Source organism: Schistocerca cancellata, unplaced genomic scaffold (assembly GCF_023864275.1).
Source record: "Schistocerca cancellata isolate TAMUIC-IGC-003103 unplaced genomic scaffold, iqSchCanc2.1 HiC_scaffold_1083, whole genome shotgun sequence".
In the NCBI taxonomy this organism is placed as follows: domain Eukaryota; kingdom Metazoa; phylum Arthropoda; class Insecta; order Orthoptera; family Acrididae; genus Schistocerca; species Schistocerca cancellata.
In genome coordinates this window covers 257,392-273,754 of record NW_026047082.1, presented here as the reverse complement: position 1 = coordinate 273,754, position 16,363 = coordinate 257,392, and the positions used below count along the sequence as shown (strand labels likewise).

Sequence of the window (16,363 nt, the reverse complement as noted above, 5' to 3'; positions counted from 1 at the left end):
CATACATTGTGTGACTTTACACGTTATATCGTACGAAATTCAGTTTTATTACTAGTACATTGTTCCTTGAAAATTTTTCGTAAGAACTGCAGGTAGTAATAACGGGAAGTAAACATTACCACGCTGAGTCGTTGAAGCCTTGTGGATAACAAAGTACGAAGTGTTTCGCTCCTTCGCAAACCCCAGAGCCGTCAATTTAGCTGTGGACGAAAGTAAATTAAATGCCCCGGGTGAGGATCGAACTCACGACCTTAAGATTATGAGACTTACGCGCTGCCTACTGCGCTACCGAGGCAAGTGACCGCCACGCCTTCTGGAATCTCTGTAACTACCAAATACCAGGGGTAGAGAGTCTGCACTTCCTGGCTCATTTTTTTCAGTTGCTACACGTCCATTCCCGGCGCGACAGGCAACTTGCGATGCTAGGCCGACGCCAGTATGTACAATAGCACATAAGAGTCCAAACGAGCAGTCGTGCGCGCTGCATGTTTGGTTATTTCCACACGGAAATACCACGGTTCATTCTCATGGCTCACGCAGTTCGAGTGCGAAAGACACGCAGCACCACTATCGGAGAAAAAACAAAGTGATGCATCGGCCGGGAATCGAACCCGGGCCGCCCGCGTGGCAGGCGAGCATTCTACCACTGAACCACCGATGCTCAGCTTCCTGGTGCTTTCCGCGGCAGACGTCTGTGGGGAAAGTGGGACTGCCGTCCAGCGCCGTCGCATCCTCTCGAGAGAATGCTACAGACGCTGAATCCTGCACTGCACTGCTTAAAAATGACGCCCGAACGCGATCGCCTAAGTACTCTTGCGGCGCACGCACGCGACGACTCTTGCCAAAGGACGCGAAATGTGCGTAGAGACGCTGTCTGGATGCGCTCGCCTACCCCGTAATGCGCCTACAGCTACGACCACCTTGAGCCGCCGACGACAGGCGGGAAGCAGACACAGCGCGGCGTGCGCGGACGAAAACCGTGCGGTGGTGGTGTAATGGTCAGCATAGTTGCCTTCCAAGCAGTTGATCCGGGTTCGATTCCCGGCCACCGCAGCCGGCTTTTACTTTTGCGTATGAGTACTTTTGCCACGCGTCCTTCAATTAATGTTTCTTTCCCCATCTTACTCGCTGCAGGCCACCCTATAGCGTGTGCGTCGATTCACCTTGAGTCTCGACTTGTCTCGACTTTGCTCGTCTGACGCGAGAGCTGACGCTCTCCAATCGGCCTATATAAAAAGGACAAGCACGCAAAACGACTGAGAGAGGTATGGCGAGGCGGGCGGGCACCACATTACTTATGCCTCAAGTAAATACCTGCTGCCTGTTATCATGTATTGTCTGATTTTACATGTTCTGTCAGACAAATTCAGTTTTATTACTAGTAGATTTCTTTTTTTTTTTTTTTTTTGAAAATTTTTCAACACGCTCCTTCATTTCACTGTGGCCGCACGGCGCGACTTGGCATACCGAGAGGCAAAATGTGGCGCCAGTGCCCTTGACCGAATAGCGCTGCAGCTCCGAAACCGAAGAGGAAAGAGAAATACGAATTGAAACTATCGGCAGTGCCGTGTGTTCGCAGGCGGTCACCCGCCCAAGCACTGACAACGTCCAGTTTCGCGCAGTAGCGGTGATCGGACGAGAAACTGTGCGTTCACCGTGCTGTGACCAGTGAAGTGTTTTAGCGCGTCCCGACAAGTCGCGTTCTGGTCCCCTATCAGTTCCCACACAATGTGACGATTTCCTTGTCACCATACTTCCCCGCCGAAATCGGCGCTGCCTTTTTGAAAGAGTGAAATCGTAGTGGCCCGTGGGGGGATCGAACCCACGACCTTCGCGTTATTAGCACGACGCTCTAACCAACTGAGCTAACGGGCCTCGGTGCAGACAGCCTTCCATCGCTTCGCGGGAATTGCTCTGCGTATTGCCATGTAACATTTCTATGGTAGCAGTCCAACAGTGGACCAGCGTCTCTTCTTTATTCCGCTGCTCGTAGTAATTTCATTGCTTGCCCGTTTCTCTCGGCTGTTTTCAGCTGACGTTAATGAACCAGTAGCTATAATGCGAGGAGGACGTGAAACAGCCTTTCGCAGGGTCAAAACTTGTCGTGATTTTTTCCGAAAAAATTCCGTTCCGGTACCGGGAATCGAACCCGGGCCTCCTGGGTGAGAGCCAGGTATCCTAGCCACTAGACCACACCGGACGTGCACATTTTTCTCCTCGCTTTCCGTGTCGCACTTTCCCTGTTTGCGAGCACCTTTTCGCGCGCCCATGTCAAAAGTCACAATCCATTGCTTTATGCCTCGTTGTTACAGGGGTAGGAGGAAAAGCAAAGCTGTAAGTAGTAATATTTATTTACTTATTTCGCAAGTAAAGACCTGCTGCCTGTCATCATACAGCAGGTCATACATTGTGTGACTTTACACGTTATATCGTACGAAATTCAGTTTTATTACTAGTACATTGTTCCTTGAAAATTTTTCGTAAGAACTGCAGGTAGTAATAACGGGAAGTAAACATTATCACGCTGAGTCGTTGAAGCCTTGTGGATAACAAAGTACGAAGTGTTTCGCTCCTTCGCAAACCCCAGAGCCGTCAATTTAGCTGTGGACGAAAGTAAATTAAATGCCCCGGGTGAGGATCGAACTCACGACCTTAAGATTATGAGACTTACGCGCTGCCTACTGCGCTACCGAGGCAAGTGACCGCCACGCCTTCTGGAATCTCTGTAACTACCAAATACCAGGGGTAGAGAGTCTGCACTTCCTGGCTCATTTTTTTCAGTTGCTACACGTCCATTCCCGGCGCGACAGGCAACTTGCGATGCTAGGCCGACGCCAGTATGTACAATAGCACATAAGAGTCCAAACGAGCAGTCGTGCGCGCTGCATGTTTGGTTATTTCCACACGGAAATACCACGGTTCATTCTCATGGCTCACGCAGTTCGAGTGCGAAAGACACGCAGCACCACTATCGGAGAAAAAACAAAATGATGCATCGGCCGGGAATCGAACCCGGGCCGCCCGCGTGGCAGGCGAGCATTCTACCACTGAACCACCGATGCTCAGCTTCCTGGTGCTTTCCGCGGCAGACGTCTGTGGGGAAAGTGGGACTGCCGTCCAGCGCCGTCGCATCCTCTCGAGAGAATGCTACAGACGCTGAATCCTGCACTGCACTGCTTAAAAATGACGCCCGAACGCGATCGCCTAAGTACTCTTGCGGCGCACGCACGCGACGACTCTTGCCAAAGGACGCGAAATGTGCGTAGAGACGCTGTCTGGATGCGCTCGCCTACCCCGTAATGCGCCTACAGCTACGACCACCTTGAACCGCCGACGACAGGCGGGAAGCAGACACAGCGCGGCGTGCGCGGACGAAAACCGTGCGGTGGTGGTGTAATGGTCAGCATAGTTGCCTTCCAAGCAGTTGATCCGGGTTCGATTCCCGGCCACCGCAGCCGGCTTTCACTTTTGCGTATGAGTACTTTTGCCACGCGTCCTTCAATTAATGTTTCTTTCCCCATCTTACTCGCTGCAGGCCACCCTATAGCGTGTGCGTCGATTCACCTTGAGTCTCGACTTGTCTCGACTTTGCTCGTCTGACGCGAGAGCTGACGCTCTCCAATCGGCCTATATAAAAAGGACAAGCACGCAAAACGACTGAGAGAGGTATGGCGAGGCGGGCGGGCACCACATTACTTATGCCTCAAGTAAATACCTGCTGCCTGTTATCATGTATTGTCTGATTTTACATGTTCTGTCAGACAAATTCAGTTTTATTACTAGTAGATTTCTTTTTTTTTTTTTTTTTTTTGTTGAAAATTTTTCAACACGCTCCTTCATTTCACTGTGGCCGCACGGCGCGACTTGGCATACCGAGAGGCAAAATGTGGCGCCAGTGCCCTTGACCGAATAGCGCTGCAGCTCCGAAACCGAAGAGGAAAGAGAAATACGAATTGAAACTATCGGCAGTGCCGTGTGTTCGCAGGCGGTCACCCGCCCAAGCACTGACAACGTCCAGTTTCGCGCAGTAGCGGTGATCGGACGAGAAACTGTGCGTTCACCGTGCTGTGACCAGTGAAGTGTTTTAGCGCGTCCCGACAAGTCGCGTTCTGGTCCCCTATCAGTTCCCACACAATGTGACGATTTCCTTGTCACCATACTTCCCCGCCGAAATCGGCGCTGCCTTTTTGAAAGAGTGAAATCGTAGTGGCCCGTGGGGGGATCGAACCCACGACCTTCGCGTTATTAGCACGACGCTCTAACCAACCGAGCTAACGGGCCTCGGTGCAGACAGCCTTCCATCGCTTCGCGGGAATTGCTCTGCGTATTGCCATGTAACATTTCTATGGTAGCAGTCCAACAGTGGACCAGCGTCTCTTCTTTATTCCGCTGCTCGTAGTAATTTCATTGCTTGCCCGTTTCTCTCGGCTGTTTTCAGCTGACGTTAATGAACCAGTAGCTATAATGCGAGGAGGACGTGAAACAGCCTTTCGCAGGGTCAAAACTTGTCGTGATTTTTTCCGAAAAAATTCCGTTCCGGTACCGGGAATCGAACCCGGGCCTCCTGGGTGAGAGCCAGGTATCCTAGCCACTAGACCACACCGGACGTGCACATTTTTCTCCTCGCTTTCCGTGTCGCACTTTCCCTGTTTGCGAGCACCTTTTCGCGCGCCCATGTCAAAAGTCACAATCCATTGCTTTATGCCTCGTTGTTACAGGGGTAGGAGGAAAAGCAAAGCTGTAAGTAGTAATATTTATTTACTTATTTCGCAAGTAAAGACCTGCTGCCTGTCATCATACAGCAGGTCATACATTGTGTGACTTTACACGTTATATCGTACGAAATTCAGTTTTATTACTAGTACATTGTTCCTTGAAAATTTTTCGTAAGAACTGCAGGTAGTAATAACGGGAAGTAAACATTATCACGCTGAGTCGTTGAAGCCTTGTGGATAACAAAGTACGAAGTGTTTCGCTCCTTCGCAAACCCCAGAGCCGTCAATTTAGCTGTGGACGAAAGTAAATTAAATGCCCCGGGTGAGGATCGAACTCACGACCTTAAGATTATGAGACTTACGCGCTGCCTACTGCGCTACCGAGGCAAGTGACCGCCACGCCTTCTGGAATCTCTGTAACTACCAAATACCAGGGGTAGAGAGTCTGCACTTCCTGGCTCATTTTTTTCAGTTGCTACACGTCCATTCCCGGCGCGACAGGCAACTTGCGATGCTAGGCCGACGCCAGTATGTACAATAGCACATAAGAGTCCAAACGAGCAGTCGTGCGCGCTGCATGTTTGGTTATTTCCACACGGAAATACCACGGTTCATTCTCATGGCTCACGCAGTTCGAGTGCGAAAGACACGCAGCACCACTATCGGAGAAAAAACAAAATGATGCATCGGCCGGGAATCGAACCCGGGCCGCCCGCGTGGCAGGCGAGCATTCTACCACTGAACCACCGATGCTCAGCTTCCTGGTGCTTTCCGCGGCAGACGTCTGTGGGGAAAGTGGGACTGCCGTCCAGCGCCGTCGCATCCTCTCGAGAGAATGCTACAGACGCTGAATCCTGCACTGCACTGCTTAAAAATGACGCCCGAACGCGATCGCCTAAGTACTCTTGCGGCGCACGCACGCGACGACTCTTGCCAAAGGACGCGAAATGTGCGTAGAGACGCTGTCTGGATGCGCTCGCCTACCCTGTAATGCGCCTACAGCTACGACCACCTTGAGCCGCCGACGACAGGCGGGAAGCAGACACAGCGCGGCGTGCGCGGACGAAAACCGTGCGGTGGTGGTGTAATGGTCAGCATAGTTGCCTTCCAAGCAGTTGATCCGGGTTCGATTCCCGGCCACCGCAGCCGGCTTTCACTTTTGCGTATGAGTACTTTTGCCACGCGTCCTTCAATTAATGTTTCTTTCCCCATCTTACTCGCTGCAGGCCACCCTATAGCGTGTGCGTCGATTCACCTTGAGTCTCGACTTGTCTCGACTTTGCTCGTCTGACGCGAGAGCTGACGCTCTCCAATCGGCCTATATAAAAAGGACAAGCACGCAACACGACTGAGAGAGGTATGGCGAGGCGGGCGGGCACCACATTACTTATGCCTCAAGTAAATACCTGCTGCCTGTTATCATGTATTGTCTGATTTTACATGTTCTGTCAGACAAATTCAGTTTTATTACTAGTAGATTTCTTTTTTTTTTTTTTTTTTTGTTGAAAATTTTTCAACACGCTCCTTCATTTCACTGTGGCCGCACGGCGCGACTTGGCATACCGAGAGGCAAAATGTGGCGCCAGTGCCCTTGACCGAATAGCGCTGCAGCTCCGAAACCGAAGAGGAAAGAGAAATACGAATTGAAACTATCGGCAGTGCCGTGTGTTCGCAGGCGGTCACCCGCCCAAGCACTGACAACGTCCAGTTTCGCGCAGTAGCGGTGATCGGACGAGAAACTGTGCGTTCACCGTGCTGTGACCAGTGAAGTGTTTTAGCGCGTCCCGACAAGTCGCGTTCTGGTCCCCTATCAGTTCCCACACAATGTGACGATTTCCTTGTCACCATACTTCCCCGCCGAAATCGGCGCTGCCTTTTTGAAAGAGTGAAATCGTAGTGGCCCGTGGGGGGATCGAACCCACGACCTTCGCGTTATTAGCACGACGCTCTAACCAACTGAGCTAACGGGCCTCGGTGCAGACAGCCTTCCATCGCTTCGCGGGAATTGCTCTGCGTATTGCCATGTAACATTTCTATGGTAGCAGTCCAACAGTGGACCAGCGTCTCTTCTTTATTCCGCTGCTCGTAGTAATTTCATTGCTTGCCCGTTTCTCTCGGCTGTTTTCAGCTGACGTTAATGAACCAGTAGCTATAATGCGAGGAGGACGTGAAACAGCCTTTCGCAGGGTCAAAACTTGTCGTGATTTTTTCCGAAAAAATTCCGTTCCGGTACCGGGAATCGAACCCGGGCCTCCTGGGTGAGAGCCAGGTATCCTAGCCACTAGACCACACCGGACGTGCACATTTTTCTCCTCGCTTTCCGTGTCGCACTTTCCCTGTTTGCGAGCACCTTTTCGCGCGCCCATGTCAAAAGTCACAATCCATTGCTTTATGCCTCGTTGTTACAGGGGTAGGAGGAAAAGCAAAGCTGTAAGTAGTAATATTTATTTACTTATTTCGCAAGTAAAGACCTGCTGCCTGTCATCATACAGCAGGTCATACATTGTGTGACTTTACACGTTATATCGTACGAAATTCAGTTTTATTACTAGTACATTGTTCCTTGAAAATTTTTCGTAAGAACTGCAGGTAGTAATAACGGGAAGTAAACATTATCACGCTGAGTCGTTGAAGCCTTGTGGATAACAAAGTACGAAGTGTTTCGCTCCTTCGCAAACCCCAGAGCCGTCAATTTAGCTGTGGACGAAAGTAAATTAAATGCCCCGGGTGAGGATCGAACTCACGACCTTAAGATTATGAGACTTACGCGCTGCCTACTGCGCTACCGAGGCAAGTGACCGCCACGCCTTCTGGAATCTCTGTAACTACCAAATACCAGGGGTAGAGAGTCTGCACTTCCTGGCTCATTTCTTTCAGTTGCTACACGTCCATTCCCGGCGCGACAGGCAACTTGCGATGCTAGGCCGACGCCAGTATGTACAATAGCACATAAGAGTCCAAACGAGCAGTCGTGCGCGCTGCATGTTTGGTTATTTCCACACGGAAATACCACGGTTCATTCTCATGGCTCACGCAGTTCGAGTGCGAAAGACACGCAGCACCACTATCGGAGAAAAAACAAAATGATGCATCGGCCGGGAATCGAACCCGGGCCGCCCGCGTGGCAGGCGAGCATTCTACCACTGAACCACCGATGCTCAGCTTCCTGGTGCTTTCCGCGGCAGACGTCTGTGGGGAAAGTGGGACTGCCGTCCAGCGCCGTCGCATCCTCTCGAGAGAATGCTACAGACGCTGAATCCTGCACTGCACTGCTTAAAAATGACGCCCGAACGCGATCGCCTAAGTACTCTTGCGGCGCACGCACGCGACGACTCTTGCCAAAGGACGCGAAATGTGCGTAGAGACGCTGTCTGGATGCGCTCGCCTACCCCGTAATGCGCCTACAGCTACGACCACCTTGAGCCGCCGACGACAGGCGGGAAGCAGACACAGCGCGGCGTGCGCGGACGGAAACCGTGCGGTGGTGGTGTAATGGTCAGCATAGTTGCCTTCCAAGCAGTTGATCCGGGTTCGATTCCCGGCCACCGCAGCCGGCTTTTACTTTTGCGTATGAGTACTTTTGCCACGCGTCCTTCAATTAATGTTTCTTTCCCCATCTTACTCGCTGCAGGCCACCCTATAGCGTGTGCGTCGATTCACCTTGAGTCTCGACTTGTCTCGACTTTGCTCGTCTGACGCGAGAGCTGACGCTCTCCAATCGGCCTATATAAAAAGGACAAGCACGCAAAACGACTGAGAGAGGTATGGCGAGGCGGGCGGGCACCACATTACTTATGCCTCAAGTAAATACCTGCTGCCTGTTATCATGTATTATCTGATTTTACATGTTCTGTCAGACAAATTCAGTTTTATTACTAGTAGATTTTTTTTTTTTTTCTTTGTTGAAAATTTTTCAACACGCTCCTTCATTTCACTGTGGCCGCACGGCGCGACTTGGCATACCGAGAGGCAAAATGTGGCGCCAGTGCCCTTGACCGAATAGCGCTGCAGCTCCGAAACCGAAGAGGAAAGAGAAATACGAATTGAAACTATCGGCAGTGCCGTGTGTTCGCAGGCGGTCACCCGCCCAAGCACTGACAACGTCCAGTTTCGCGCAGTAGCGGTGATCGGACGAGAAACTGTGCGTTCACCGTGCTGTGACCAGTGAAGTGTTTTAGCGCGTCCCGACAAGTCGCGTTCTGGTCCCCTATCAGTTCCCACACAATGTGACGATTTCCTTGTCACCATACTTCCCCGCCGAAATCGGCGCTGCCTTTTTGAAAGAGTGAAATCGTAGTGGCCCGTGGGGGGATCGAACCCACGACCTTCGCGTTATTAGCACGACGCTCTAACCAACTGAGCTAACGGGCCTCGGTGCAGACAGCCTTCCATCGCTTCGCGGGAATTGCTCTGCGTATTGCCATGTAACATTTCTATGGTAGCAGTCCAACAGTGGACCAGCGTCTCTTCTTTATTCCGCTGCTCGTAGTAATTTCATTGCTTGCCCGTTTCTCTCGGCTGTTTTCAGCTGACGTTAATGAACCAGTAGCTATAATGCGAGGAGGACGTGAAACAGCCTTTCGCAGGGTCAAAACTTGTCGTGATTTTTTCCGAAAAAATTCCGTTCCGGTACCGGGAATCGAACCCGGGCCTCCTGGGTGAGAGCCAGGTATCCTAGCCACTAGACCACACCGGACGTGCACATTTTTCTCCTCGCTTTCCGTGTCGCACTTTCCCTGTTTGCGAGCACCTTTTCGCGCGCCCATGTCAAAAGTCACAATCCATTGCTTTATGCCTCGTTGTTACAGGGGTAGGAGGAAAAGCAAAGCTGTAAGTAGTAATATTTATTTACTTATTTCGCAAGTAAAGACCTGCTGCCTGTCATCATACAGCAGGTCATACATTGTGTGACTTTACACGTTATATCGTACGAAATTCAGTTTTATTACTAGTACATTGTTCCTTGAAAATTTTTCGTAAGAACTGCAGGTAGTAATAACGGGAAGTAAACATTATCACGCTGAGTCGTTGAAGCCTTGTGGATAACAAAGTACGAAGTGTTTCGCTCCTTCGCAAACCCCAGAGCCGTCAATTTAGCTGTGGACGAAAGTAAATTAAATGCCCCGGGTGAGGATCGAACTCACGACCTTAAGATTATGAGACTTACGCGCTGCCTACTGCGCTACCGAGGCAAGTGACCGCCACGCCTTCTGGAATCTCTGTAACTACCAAATACCAGGGGTAGAGAGTCTGCACTTCCTGGCTCATTTTTTTCAGTTGCTACACGTCCATTCCCGGCGCGACAGGCAACTTGCGATGCTAGGCCGACGCCAGTATGTACAATAGCACATAAGAGTCCAAACGAGCAGTCGTGCGCGCTGCATGTTTGGTTATTTCCACACGGAAATACCACGGTTCATTCTCATGGCTCACGCAGTTCGAGTGCGAAAGACACGCAGCACCACTATCGGAGAAAAAACAAAATGATGCATCGGCCGGGAATCGAACCCGGGCCGCCCGCGTGGCAGGCGAGCATTCTACCACTGAACCACCGATGCTCAGCTTCCTGGTGCTTTCCGCGGCAGACGTCTGTGGGGAAAGTGGGACTGCCGTCTAGCGCCGTCGCATCCTCTCGAGAGAATGCTACAGACGCTGAATCCTGCACTGCACTGCTTAAAAATGACGCCCGAACGCGATCGCCTAAGTACTCTTGCGGCGCACGCACGCGACGACTCTTGCCAAAGGACGCGAAATGTGCGTAGAGACGCTGTCTGGATGCGCTCGCCTACCCCGTAATGCGCCTACAGCTACGACCACCTTGAGCCGCCGACGACAGGCGGGAAGCAGACACAGCGCGGCGTGCGCGGACGGAAACCGTGCGGTGGTGGTGTAATGGTCAGCATAGTTGCCTTCCAAGCAGTTGATCCGGGTTCGATTCCCGGCCACCGCAGCCGGCTTTTACTTTTGCGTATGAGTACTTTTGCCACGCGTCCTTCAATTAATGTTTCTTTCCCCATCTTACTCGCTGCAGGCCACCCTATAGCGTGTGCGTCGATTCACCTTGAGTCTCGACTTGTCTCGACTTTGCTCGTCTGACGCGAGAGCTGACGCTCTCCAATCGGCCTATATAAAAAGGACAAGCACGCAAAACGACTGAGAGAGGTATGGCGAGGCGGGCGGGCACCACATTACTTATGCCTCAAGTAAATACCTGCTGCCTGTTATCATGTATTGTCTGATTTTACATGTTCTGTCAGACAAATTCAGTTTTATTACTAGTAGATTTCTTTTTTTTTTTTCTTTGTTGAAAATTTTTCAACACGCTCCTTCATTTCACTGTGGCCGCACGGCGCGACTTGGCATACCGAGAGGCAAAATGTGGCGCCAGTGCCCTTGACCGAATAGCGCTGCAGCTCCGAAACCGAAGAGGAAAGAGAAATACGAATTGAAACTATCGGCAGTGCCGTGTGTTCGCAGGCGGTCACCCGCCCGAGCACTGACAACGTCCAGTTTCGCGCAGTAGCGGTGATCGGACGAGAAACTGTGCGTTCACCGTGCTGTGACCAGTGAAGTGTTTTAGCGCGTCCCGACAAGTCGCGTTCTGGTCCCCTATCAGTTCCCACACAATGTGACGATTTCTTTGTCACCATACTTCCCCGCCGAAATCGGCGCTGCCTTTTTGAAAGAGTGAAATCGTAGTGGCCCGTGGGGGGATCGAACCCACGACCTTCGCGTTATTAGCACGACGCTCTAACCAACTGAGCTAACGGGCCTCGGTGCAGACAGCCTTCCATCGCTTCGCGGGAATTGCTCTGCGTATTGCCATGTAACATTTCTATGGTAGCAGTCCAACAGTGGACCAGCGTCTCTTCTTTATTCCGCTGCTCGTAGTAATTTCATTGCTTGCCCGTTTCTCTCGGCTGTTTTCAGCTGACGTTAATGAACCAGTAGCTATAATGCGAGGAGGACGTGAAACAGCCTTTCGCAGGGTCAAAACTTGTCGTGATTTTTTCGGAAAAAATCCGTTCCGGTACCGGGAATCGAACCCGGGCCTCCTGGGTGAGAGCCAGGTATCCTAGCCACTAGACCACACCGGACGTGCACATTTTTCTCCTCGCTTTCCGTGTCGCACTTTCCCTGTTTGCGAGCACCTTTTCGCGCGCCCATGTCAAAAGTCACAATCCATTGCTTTATGCCTCGTTGTTACAGGGGTAGGAGGAAAAGCAAAGCTGTAAGTAGTAATATTTATTTACTTATTTCGCAAGTAAAGACCTGCTGCCTGTCATCATACAGCAGGTCATACATTGTGTGACTTTACACGTTATATCGTACGAAATTCAGTTTTATTACTAGTACATTGTTCCTTGAAAATTTTTCGTAAGAACTGCAGGTAGTAATAACGGGAAGTAAACATTATCACGCTGAGTCGTTGAAGCCTTGTGGATAACAAAGTACGAAGTGTTTCGCTCCTTCGCAAACCCCAGAGCCGTCAATTTAGCTGTGGACGAAAGTAAATTAAATGCCCCGGGTGAGGATCGAACTCACGACCTTAAGATTATGAGACTTACGCGCTGCCTACTGCGCTACCGAGGCAAGTGACCGCCACGCCTTCTGGAATCTCTGTAACTACCAAATACCAGGGGTAGAGAGTCTGCACTTCCTGGCTCATTTTTTTCAGTTGCTACACGTCCATTCCCGGCGCGACAGGCAACTTGCGATGCTAGGCCGACGCCAGTATGTACAATAGCACATAAGAGTCCAAACGAGCAGTCGTGCGCGCTGCATGTTTGGTTATTTCCACACGGAAATACCACGGTTCATTCTCATGGCTCACGCAGTTCGAGTGCGAAAGACACGCAGCACCACTATCGGAGAAAAAACAAAATGATGCATCGGCCGGGAATCGAACCCGGGCCGCCCGCGTGGCAGGCGAGCATTCTACCACTGAACCACCGATGCTCAGCTTCCTGGTGCTTTCCGCGGCAGACGTCTGTGGGGAAAGTGGGACTGCCGTCCAGCGCCGTCGCATCCTCTCGAGAGAATGCTACAGACGCTGAATCCTGCACTGCACTGCTTAAAAATGACGCCCGAACGCGATCGCCTAAGTACTCTTGCGGCGCACGCACGCGACGACTCTTGCCAAAGGACGCGAAATGTGCGTAGAGACGCTGTCTGGATGCGCTCGCCTACCCCGTAATGCGCCTACAGCTACGACCACCTTGAGCCGCCGACGACAGGCGGGAAGCAGACACAGCGCGGCGTGCGCGGACGGAAACCGTGCGGTGGTGGTGTAATGGTCAGCATAGTTGCCTTCCAAGCAGTTGATCCGGGTTCGATTCCCGGCCACCGCAGCCGGCTTTTACTTTTGCGTATGAGTACTTTTGCCACGCGTCCTTCAATTAATGTTTCTTTCCCCATCTTACTCGCTGCAGGCCACCCTATAGCGTGTGCGTCGATTCACCTTGAGTCTCGACTTGTCTCGACTTTGCTCGTCTGACGCGAGAGCTGACGCTCTCCAATCGGCCTATATAAAAAGGACAAGCACGCAAAACGACTGAGAGAGGTATGGCGAGGCGGGCGGGCACCACATTACTTATGCCTCAAGTAAATACCTGCTGCCTGTTATCATGTATTGTCTGATTTTACATGTTCTGTCAGACAAATTCAGTTTTATTACTAGTAGATTTCTTTTTTTTTTTCTTTGTTGAAAATTTTTCAACACGCTCCTTCATTTCACTGTGGCCGCACGGCGCGACTTGGCATACCGAGAGGCAAAATGTGGCGCCAGTGCCCTTGACCGAATAGCGCTGCAGCTCCGAAACCGAAGAGGAAAGAGAAATACGAATTGAAACTATCGGCAGTGCCGTGTGTTCGCAGGCGGTCACCCGCCCGAGCACTGACAACGTCCAGTTTCGCGCAGTAGCGGTGATCGGACGAGAAACTGTGCGTTCACCGTGCTGTGACCAGTGAAGTGTTTTAGCGCGTCCCGACAAGTCGCGTTCTGGTCCCCTATCAGTTCCCACACAATGTGACGATTTCTTTGTCACCATACTTCCCCGCCGAAATCGGCGCTGCCTTTTTGAAAGAGTGAAATCGTAGTGGCCCGTGGGGGGATCGAACCCACGACCTTCGCGTTATTAGCACGACGCTCTAACCAACTGAGCTAACGGGCCTCGGTGCAGACAGCCTTCCATCGCTTCGCGGGAATTGCTCTGCGTATTGCCATGTAACATTTCTATGGTAGCAGTCCAACAGTGGACCAGCGTCTCTTCTTTATTCCGCTGCTCGTAGTAATTTCATTGCTTGCCCGTTTCTCTCGGCTGTTTTCAGCTGACGTTAATGAACCAGTAGCTATAATGCGAGGAGGACGTGAAACAGCCTTTCGCAGGGTCAAAACTTGTCGTGATTTTTTCCGAAAAAATTCCGTTCCGGTACCGGGAATCGAACCCGGGCCTCCTGGGTGAGAGCCAGGTATCCTAGCCACTAGACCACACCGGACGTGCACATTTTTCTCCTCGCTTTCCGTGTCGCACTTTCCCTGTTTGCGAGCACCTTTTCGCGCGCCCATGTCAAAAGTCACAATCCATTGCTTTATGCCTCGTTGTTACAGGGGTAGGAGGAAAAGCAAAGCTGTAAGTAGTAATATTTATTTACTTATTTCGCAAGTAAAGACCTGCTGCCTGTCATCATACAGCAGGTCATACATTGTGTGACTTTACACGTTATATCGTACGAAATTCAGTTTTATTACTAGTACATTGTTCCTTGAAAATTTTTCGTAAGAACTGCAGGTAGTAATAACGGGAAGTAAACATTATCACGCTGAGTCGTTGAAGCCTTGTGGATAACAAAGTACGAAGTGTTTCGCTCCTTCGCAAACCCCAGAGCCGTCAATTTAGCTGTGGACGAAAGTAAATTAAATGCCCCGGGTGAGGATCGAACTCACGACCTTAAGATTATGAGACTTACGCGCTGCCTACTGCGCTACCGAGGCAAGTGACCGCCAGGCCTTCTGGAATCTCTGTAACTACCAAATACCAGGGGTAGAGAGTCTGCACTTCCTGGCTCATTTTTTTCAGTTGCTACACGTCCATTCCCGGCGCGACAGGCAACTTGCGATGCTAGGCCGACGCCAGTATGTACAATAGCACATAAGAGTCCAAACGAGCAGTCGTGCGCGCTGCATGTTTGGTTATTTCCACACGGAAATACCACGGTTCATTCTCATGGCTCACGCAGTTCGAGTGCGAAAGACACGCAGCACCACTATCGGAGAAAAAACAAAATGATGCATCGGCCGGGAATCGAACCCGGGCCGCCCGCGTGGCAGGCGAGCATTCTACCACTGAACCACCGATGCTCAGCTTCCTGGTGCTTTCCGCGGCAGACGTCTGTGGGGAAAGTGGGACTGCCGTCCAGCGCCGTCGCATCCTCTCGAGAGAATGCTACAGACGCTGAATCCTGCACTGCACTGCTTAAAAATGACGCCCGAACGCGATCGCCTAAGTACTCTTGCGGCGCACGCACGCGACGACTCTTGCCAAAGGACGCGAAATGTGCGTAGAGACGCTGTCTGGATGCGCTCGCCTACCCCGTAATGCGCCTACAGCTACGACCACCTTGAGCCGCCGACGACAGGCGGGAAGCAGACACAGCGCGGCGTGCGCGGACGGAAACCGTGCGGTGGTGGTGTAATGGTCAGCATAGTTGCCTTCCAAGCAGTTGATCCGGGTTCGATTCCCGGCCACCGCAGCCGGCTTTTACTTTTGCGTATGAGTACTTTTGCCACGCGTCCTTCAATTAATGTTTCTTTCCCCATCTTACTCGCTGCAGGCCACCCTATAGCGTGTGCGTCGATTCACCTTGAGTCTCGACTTGTCTCGACTTTGCTCGTCTGACGCGAGAGCTGACGCTCTCCAATCGGCCTATATAAAAAGGACAAGCACGCAAAACGACTGAGAGAGGTATGGCGAGGCGGGCGGGCACCACATTACTTATGCCTCAAGTAAATACCTGCTGCCTGTTATCATGTATTGTCTGATTTTACATGTTCTGTCAGACAAATTCAGTTTTATTACTAGTAGATTTCTTTTTTTTTTTTCTTTGTTGAAAATTTTTCAACACGCTCCTTCATTTCACTGTGGCCGCACGGCGCGACTTGGCATACCGAGAGGCAAAATGTGGCGCCAGTGCCCTTGACCGAATAGCGCTGCAGCTCCGAAACCGAAGAGGAAAGAGAAATACGAATTGAAACTATCGGCAGTGCCGTGTGTTCGCAGGCGGTCACCCGCCCGAGCACTGACAACGTCCAGTTTCGCGCAGTAGCGGTGATCGGACGAGAAACTGTGCGTTCACCGTGCTGTGACCAGTGAAGTGTTTTAGCGCGTCCCGACAAGTCGCGTTCTGGTCCCCTATCAGTTCCCACACAATGTGACGATTTCTTTGTCACCATACTTCCCCGCCGAAATCGGCGCTGCCTTTTTGAAAGAGTGAAATCGTAGTGGCCCGTGGGGGGATCGAACCCACGACCTTCGCGTTATTAGCACGACGCTCTAACCAACTGAGCTAACGGGCCTCGGTGCAGACAGCCTTCCATCGCTTCGCGGGAATTGCTCTGCGTATTGCCATGTAACATTTCTATGGTAGCA

General features: G+C 51.4%; 34 non-coding genes across 34 annotated transcripts; 7 read left to right on the top strand and 27 right to left on the bottom strand.

Moving 5' to 3' along the window:
• Nucleotides 1-222: 222 nt before the first annotated feature.
• Trnam-cau (transfer RNA methionine (anticodon CAU)) lies at nucleotides 223-295 on the bottom strand. Its single transcript has one exon. It is a non-coding gene; the product is annotated as a tRNA-Met (tRNA).
• Nucleotides 296-590: 295 nt separating this feature from the next.
• Trnag-gcc (transfer RNA glycine (anticodon GCC)) lies at nucleotides 591-661 on the bottom strand. The gene has a single exon. It is a non-coding gene; the product is annotated as a tRNA-Gly (tRNA).
• A 320-nt stretch (nucleotides 662-981) lies between these two features.
• On the top strand, nucleotides 982-1,053 carry Trnag-ucc (transfer RNA glycine (anticodon UCC)). Its single transcript has one exon. It is a non-coding gene; the product is annotated as a tRNA-Gly (tRNA).
• A 748-nt stretch (nucleotides 1,054-1,801) lies between these two features.
• On the bottom strand, nucleotides 1,802-1,875 carry Trnai-aau (transfer RNA isoleucine (anticodon AAU)). The gene has a single exon. It is a non-coding gene; the product is annotated as a tRNA-Ile (tRNA).
• Nucleotides 1,876-2,128: 253 nt separating this feature from the next.
• Trnae-cuc (transfer RNA glutamic acid (anticodon CUC)) lies at nucleotides 2,129-2,200 on the bottom strand. The gene has a single exon. It is a non-coding gene; the product is annotated as a tRNA-Glu (tRNA).
• A 423-nt stretch (nucleotides 2,201-2,623) lies between these two features.
• Nucleotides 2,624-2,696, bottom strand: Trnam-cau (transfer RNA methionine (anticodon CAU)). Its single transcript has one exon. It is a non-coding gene; the product is annotated as a tRNA-Met (tRNA).
• A 295-nt stretch (nucleotides 2,697-2,991) lies between these two features.
• On the bottom strand, nucleotides 2,992-3,062 carry Trnag-gcc (transfer RNA glycine (anticodon GCC)). The gene has a single exon. It is a non-coding gene; the product is annotated as a tRNA-Gly (tRNA).
• Nucleotides 3,063-3,382: 320 nt separating this feature from the next.
• Trnag-ucc (transfer RNA glycine (anticodon UCC)) lies at nucleotides 3,383-3,454 on the top strand. The gene has a single exon. It is a non-coding gene; the product is annotated as a tRNA-Gly (tRNA).
• Nucleotides 3,455-4,207: 753 nt separating this feature from the next.
• Trnai-aau (transfer RNA isoleucine (anticodon AAU)) lies at nucleotides 4,208-4,281 on the bottom strand. The gene has a single exon. It is a non-coding gene; the product is annotated as a tRNA-Ile (tRNA).
• A 253-nt stretch (nucleotides 4,282-4,534) lies between these two features.
• Nucleotides 4,535-4,606, bottom strand: Trnae-cuc (transfer RNA glutamic acid (anticodon CUC)). Its single transcript has one exon. It is a non-coding gene; the product is annotated as a tRNA-Glu (tRNA).
• Nucleotides 4,607-5,029: 423 nt separating this feature from the next.
• Nucleotides 5,030-5,102, bottom strand: Trnam-cau (transfer RNA methionine (anticodon CAU)). The gene has a single exon. It is a non-coding gene; the product is annotated as a tRNA-Met (tRNA).
• A 295-nt stretch (nucleotides 5,103-5,397) lies between these two features.
• Trnag-gcc (transfer RNA glycine (anticodon GCC)) lies at nucleotides 5,398-5,468 on the bottom strand. The gene has a single exon. It is a non-coding gene; the product is annotated as a tRNA-Gly (tRNA).
• Nucleotides 5,469-5,788: 320 nt separating this feature from the next.
• Nucleotides 5,789-5,860, top strand: Trnag-ucc (transfer RNA glycine (anticodon UCC)). The gene has a single exon. It is a non-coding gene; the product is annotated as a tRNA-Gly (tRNA).
• A 752-nt stretch (nucleotides 5,861-6,612) lies between these two features.
• Trnai-aau (transfer RNA isoleucine (anticodon AAU)) lies at nucleotides 6,613-6,686 on the bottom strand. The gene has a single exon. It is a non-coding gene; the product is annotated as a tRNA-Ile (tRNA).
• Nucleotides 6,687-6,939: 253 nt separating this feature from the next.
• Trnae-cuc (transfer RNA glutamic acid (anticodon CUC)) lies at nucleotides 6,940-7,011 on the bottom strand. The gene has a single exon. It is a non-coding gene; the product is annotated as a tRNA-Glu (tRNA).
• A 423-nt stretch (nucleotides 7,012-7,434) lies between these two features.
• Nucleotides 7,435-7,507, bottom strand: Trnam-cau (transfer RNA methionine (anticodon CAU)). Its single transcript has one exon. It is a non-coding gene; the product is annotated as a tRNA-Met (tRNA).
• A 295-nt stretch (nucleotides 7,508-7,802) lies between these two features.
• Nucleotides 7,803-7,873, bottom strand: Trnag-gcc (transfer RNA glycine (anticodon GCC)). Its single transcript has one exon. It is a non-coding gene; the product is annotated as a tRNA-Gly (tRNA).
• Nucleotides 7,874-8,193: 320 nt separating this feature from the next.
• Trnag-ucc (transfer RNA glycine (anticodon UCC)) lies at nucleotides 8,194-8,265 on the top strand. Its single transcript has one exon. It is a non-coding gene; the product is annotated as a tRNA-Gly (tRNA).
• Nucleotides 8,266-9,012: 747 nt separating this feature from the next.
• Trnai-aau (transfer RNA isoleucine (anticodon AAU)) lies at nucleotides 9,013-9,086 on the bottom strand. The gene has a single exon. It is a non-coding gene; the product is annotated as a tRNA-Ile (tRNA).
• Nucleotides 9,087-9,339: 253 nt separating this feature from the next.
• Trnae-cuc (transfer RNA glutamic acid (anticodon CUC)) lies at nucleotides 9,340-9,411 on the bottom strand. Its single transcript has one exon. It is a non-coding gene; the product is annotated as a tRNA-Glu (tRNA).
• Nucleotides 9,412-9,834: 423 nt separating this feature from the next.
• On the bottom strand, nucleotides 9,835-9,907 carry Trnam-cau (transfer RNA methionine (anticodon CAU)). The gene has a single exon. It is a non-coding gene; the product is annotated as a tRNA-Met (tRNA).
• Nucleotides 9,908-10,202: 295 nt separating this feature from the next.
• Nucleotides 10,203-10,273, bottom strand: Trnag-gcc (transfer RNA glycine (anticodon GCC)). Its single transcript has one exon. It is a non-coding gene; the product is annotated as a tRNA-Gly (tRNA).
• Nucleotides 10,274-10,593: 320 nt separating this feature from the next.
• On the top strand, nucleotides 10,594-10,665 carry Trnag-ucc (transfer RNA glycine (anticodon UCC)). Its single transcript has one exon. It is a non-coding gene; the product is annotated as a tRNA-Gly (tRNA).
• A 749-nt stretch (nucleotides 10,666-11,414) lies between these two features.
• Trnai-aau (transfer RNA isoleucine (anticodon AAU)) lies at nucleotides 11,415-11,488 on the bottom strand. The gene has a single exon. It is a non-coding gene; the product is annotated as a tRNA-Ile (tRNA).
• A 252-nt stretch (nucleotides 11,489-11,740) lies between these two features.
• Nucleotides 11,741-11,812, bottom strand: Trnae-cuc (transfer RNA glutamic acid (anticodon CUC)). Its single transcript has one exon. It is a non-coding gene; the product is annotated as a tRNA-Glu (tRNA).
• A 423-nt stretch (nucleotides 11,813-12,235) lies between these two features.
• Nucleotides 12,236-12,308, bottom strand: Trnam-cau (transfer RNA methionine (anticodon CAU)). Its single transcript has one exon. It is a non-coding gene; the product is annotated as a tRNA-Met (tRNA).
• Nucleotides 12,309-12,603: 295 nt separating this feature from the next.
• Nucleotides 12,604-12,674, bottom strand: Trnag-gcc (transfer RNA glycine (anticodon GCC)). The gene has a single exon. It is a non-coding gene; the product is annotated as a tRNA-Gly (tRNA).
• A 320-nt stretch (nucleotides 12,675-12,994) lies between these two features.
• On the top strand, nucleotides 12,995-13,066 carry Trnag-ucc (transfer RNA glycine (anticodon UCC)). Its single transcript has one exon. It is a non-coding gene; the product is annotated as a tRNA-Gly (tRNA).
• Nucleotides 13,067-13,814: 748 nt separating this feature from the next.
• Trnai-aau (transfer RNA isoleucine (anticodon AAU)) lies at nucleotides 13,815-13,888 on the bottom strand. Its single transcript has one exon. It is a non-coding gene; the product is annotated as a tRNA-Ile (tRNA).
• A 253-nt stretch (nucleotides 13,889-14,141) lies between these two features.
• Trnae-cuc (transfer RNA glutamic acid (anticodon CUC)) lies at nucleotides 14,142-14,213 on the bottom strand. Its single transcript has one exon. It is a non-coding gene; the product is annotated as a tRNA-Glu (tRNA).
• Nucleotides 14,214-14,636: 423 nt separating this feature from the next.
• Trnam-cau (transfer RNA methionine (anticodon CAU)) lies at nucleotides 14,637-14,709 on the bottom strand. The gene has a single exon. It is a non-coding gene; the product is annotated as a tRNA-Met (tRNA).
• Nucleotides 14,710-15,004: 295 nt separating this feature from the next.
• On the bottom strand, nucleotides 15,005-15,075 carry Trnag-gcc (transfer RNA glycine (anticodon GCC)). Its single transcript has one exon. It is a non-coding gene; the product is annotated as a tRNA-Gly (tRNA).
• A 320-nt stretch (nucleotides 15,076-15,395) lies between these two features.
• Trnag-ucc (transfer RNA glycine (anticodon UCC)) lies at nucleotides 15,396-15,467 on the top strand. Its single transcript has one exon. It is a non-coding gene; the product is annotated as a tRNA-Gly (tRNA).
• A 749-nt stretch (nucleotides 15,468-16,216) lies between these two features.
• On the bottom strand, nucleotides 16,217-16,290 carry Trnai-aau (transfer RNA isoleucine (anticodon AAU)). Its single transcript has one exon. It is a non-coding gene; the product is annotated as a tRNA-Ile (tRNA).
• Nucleotides 16,291-16,363: the final 73 nt, after the last annotated feature.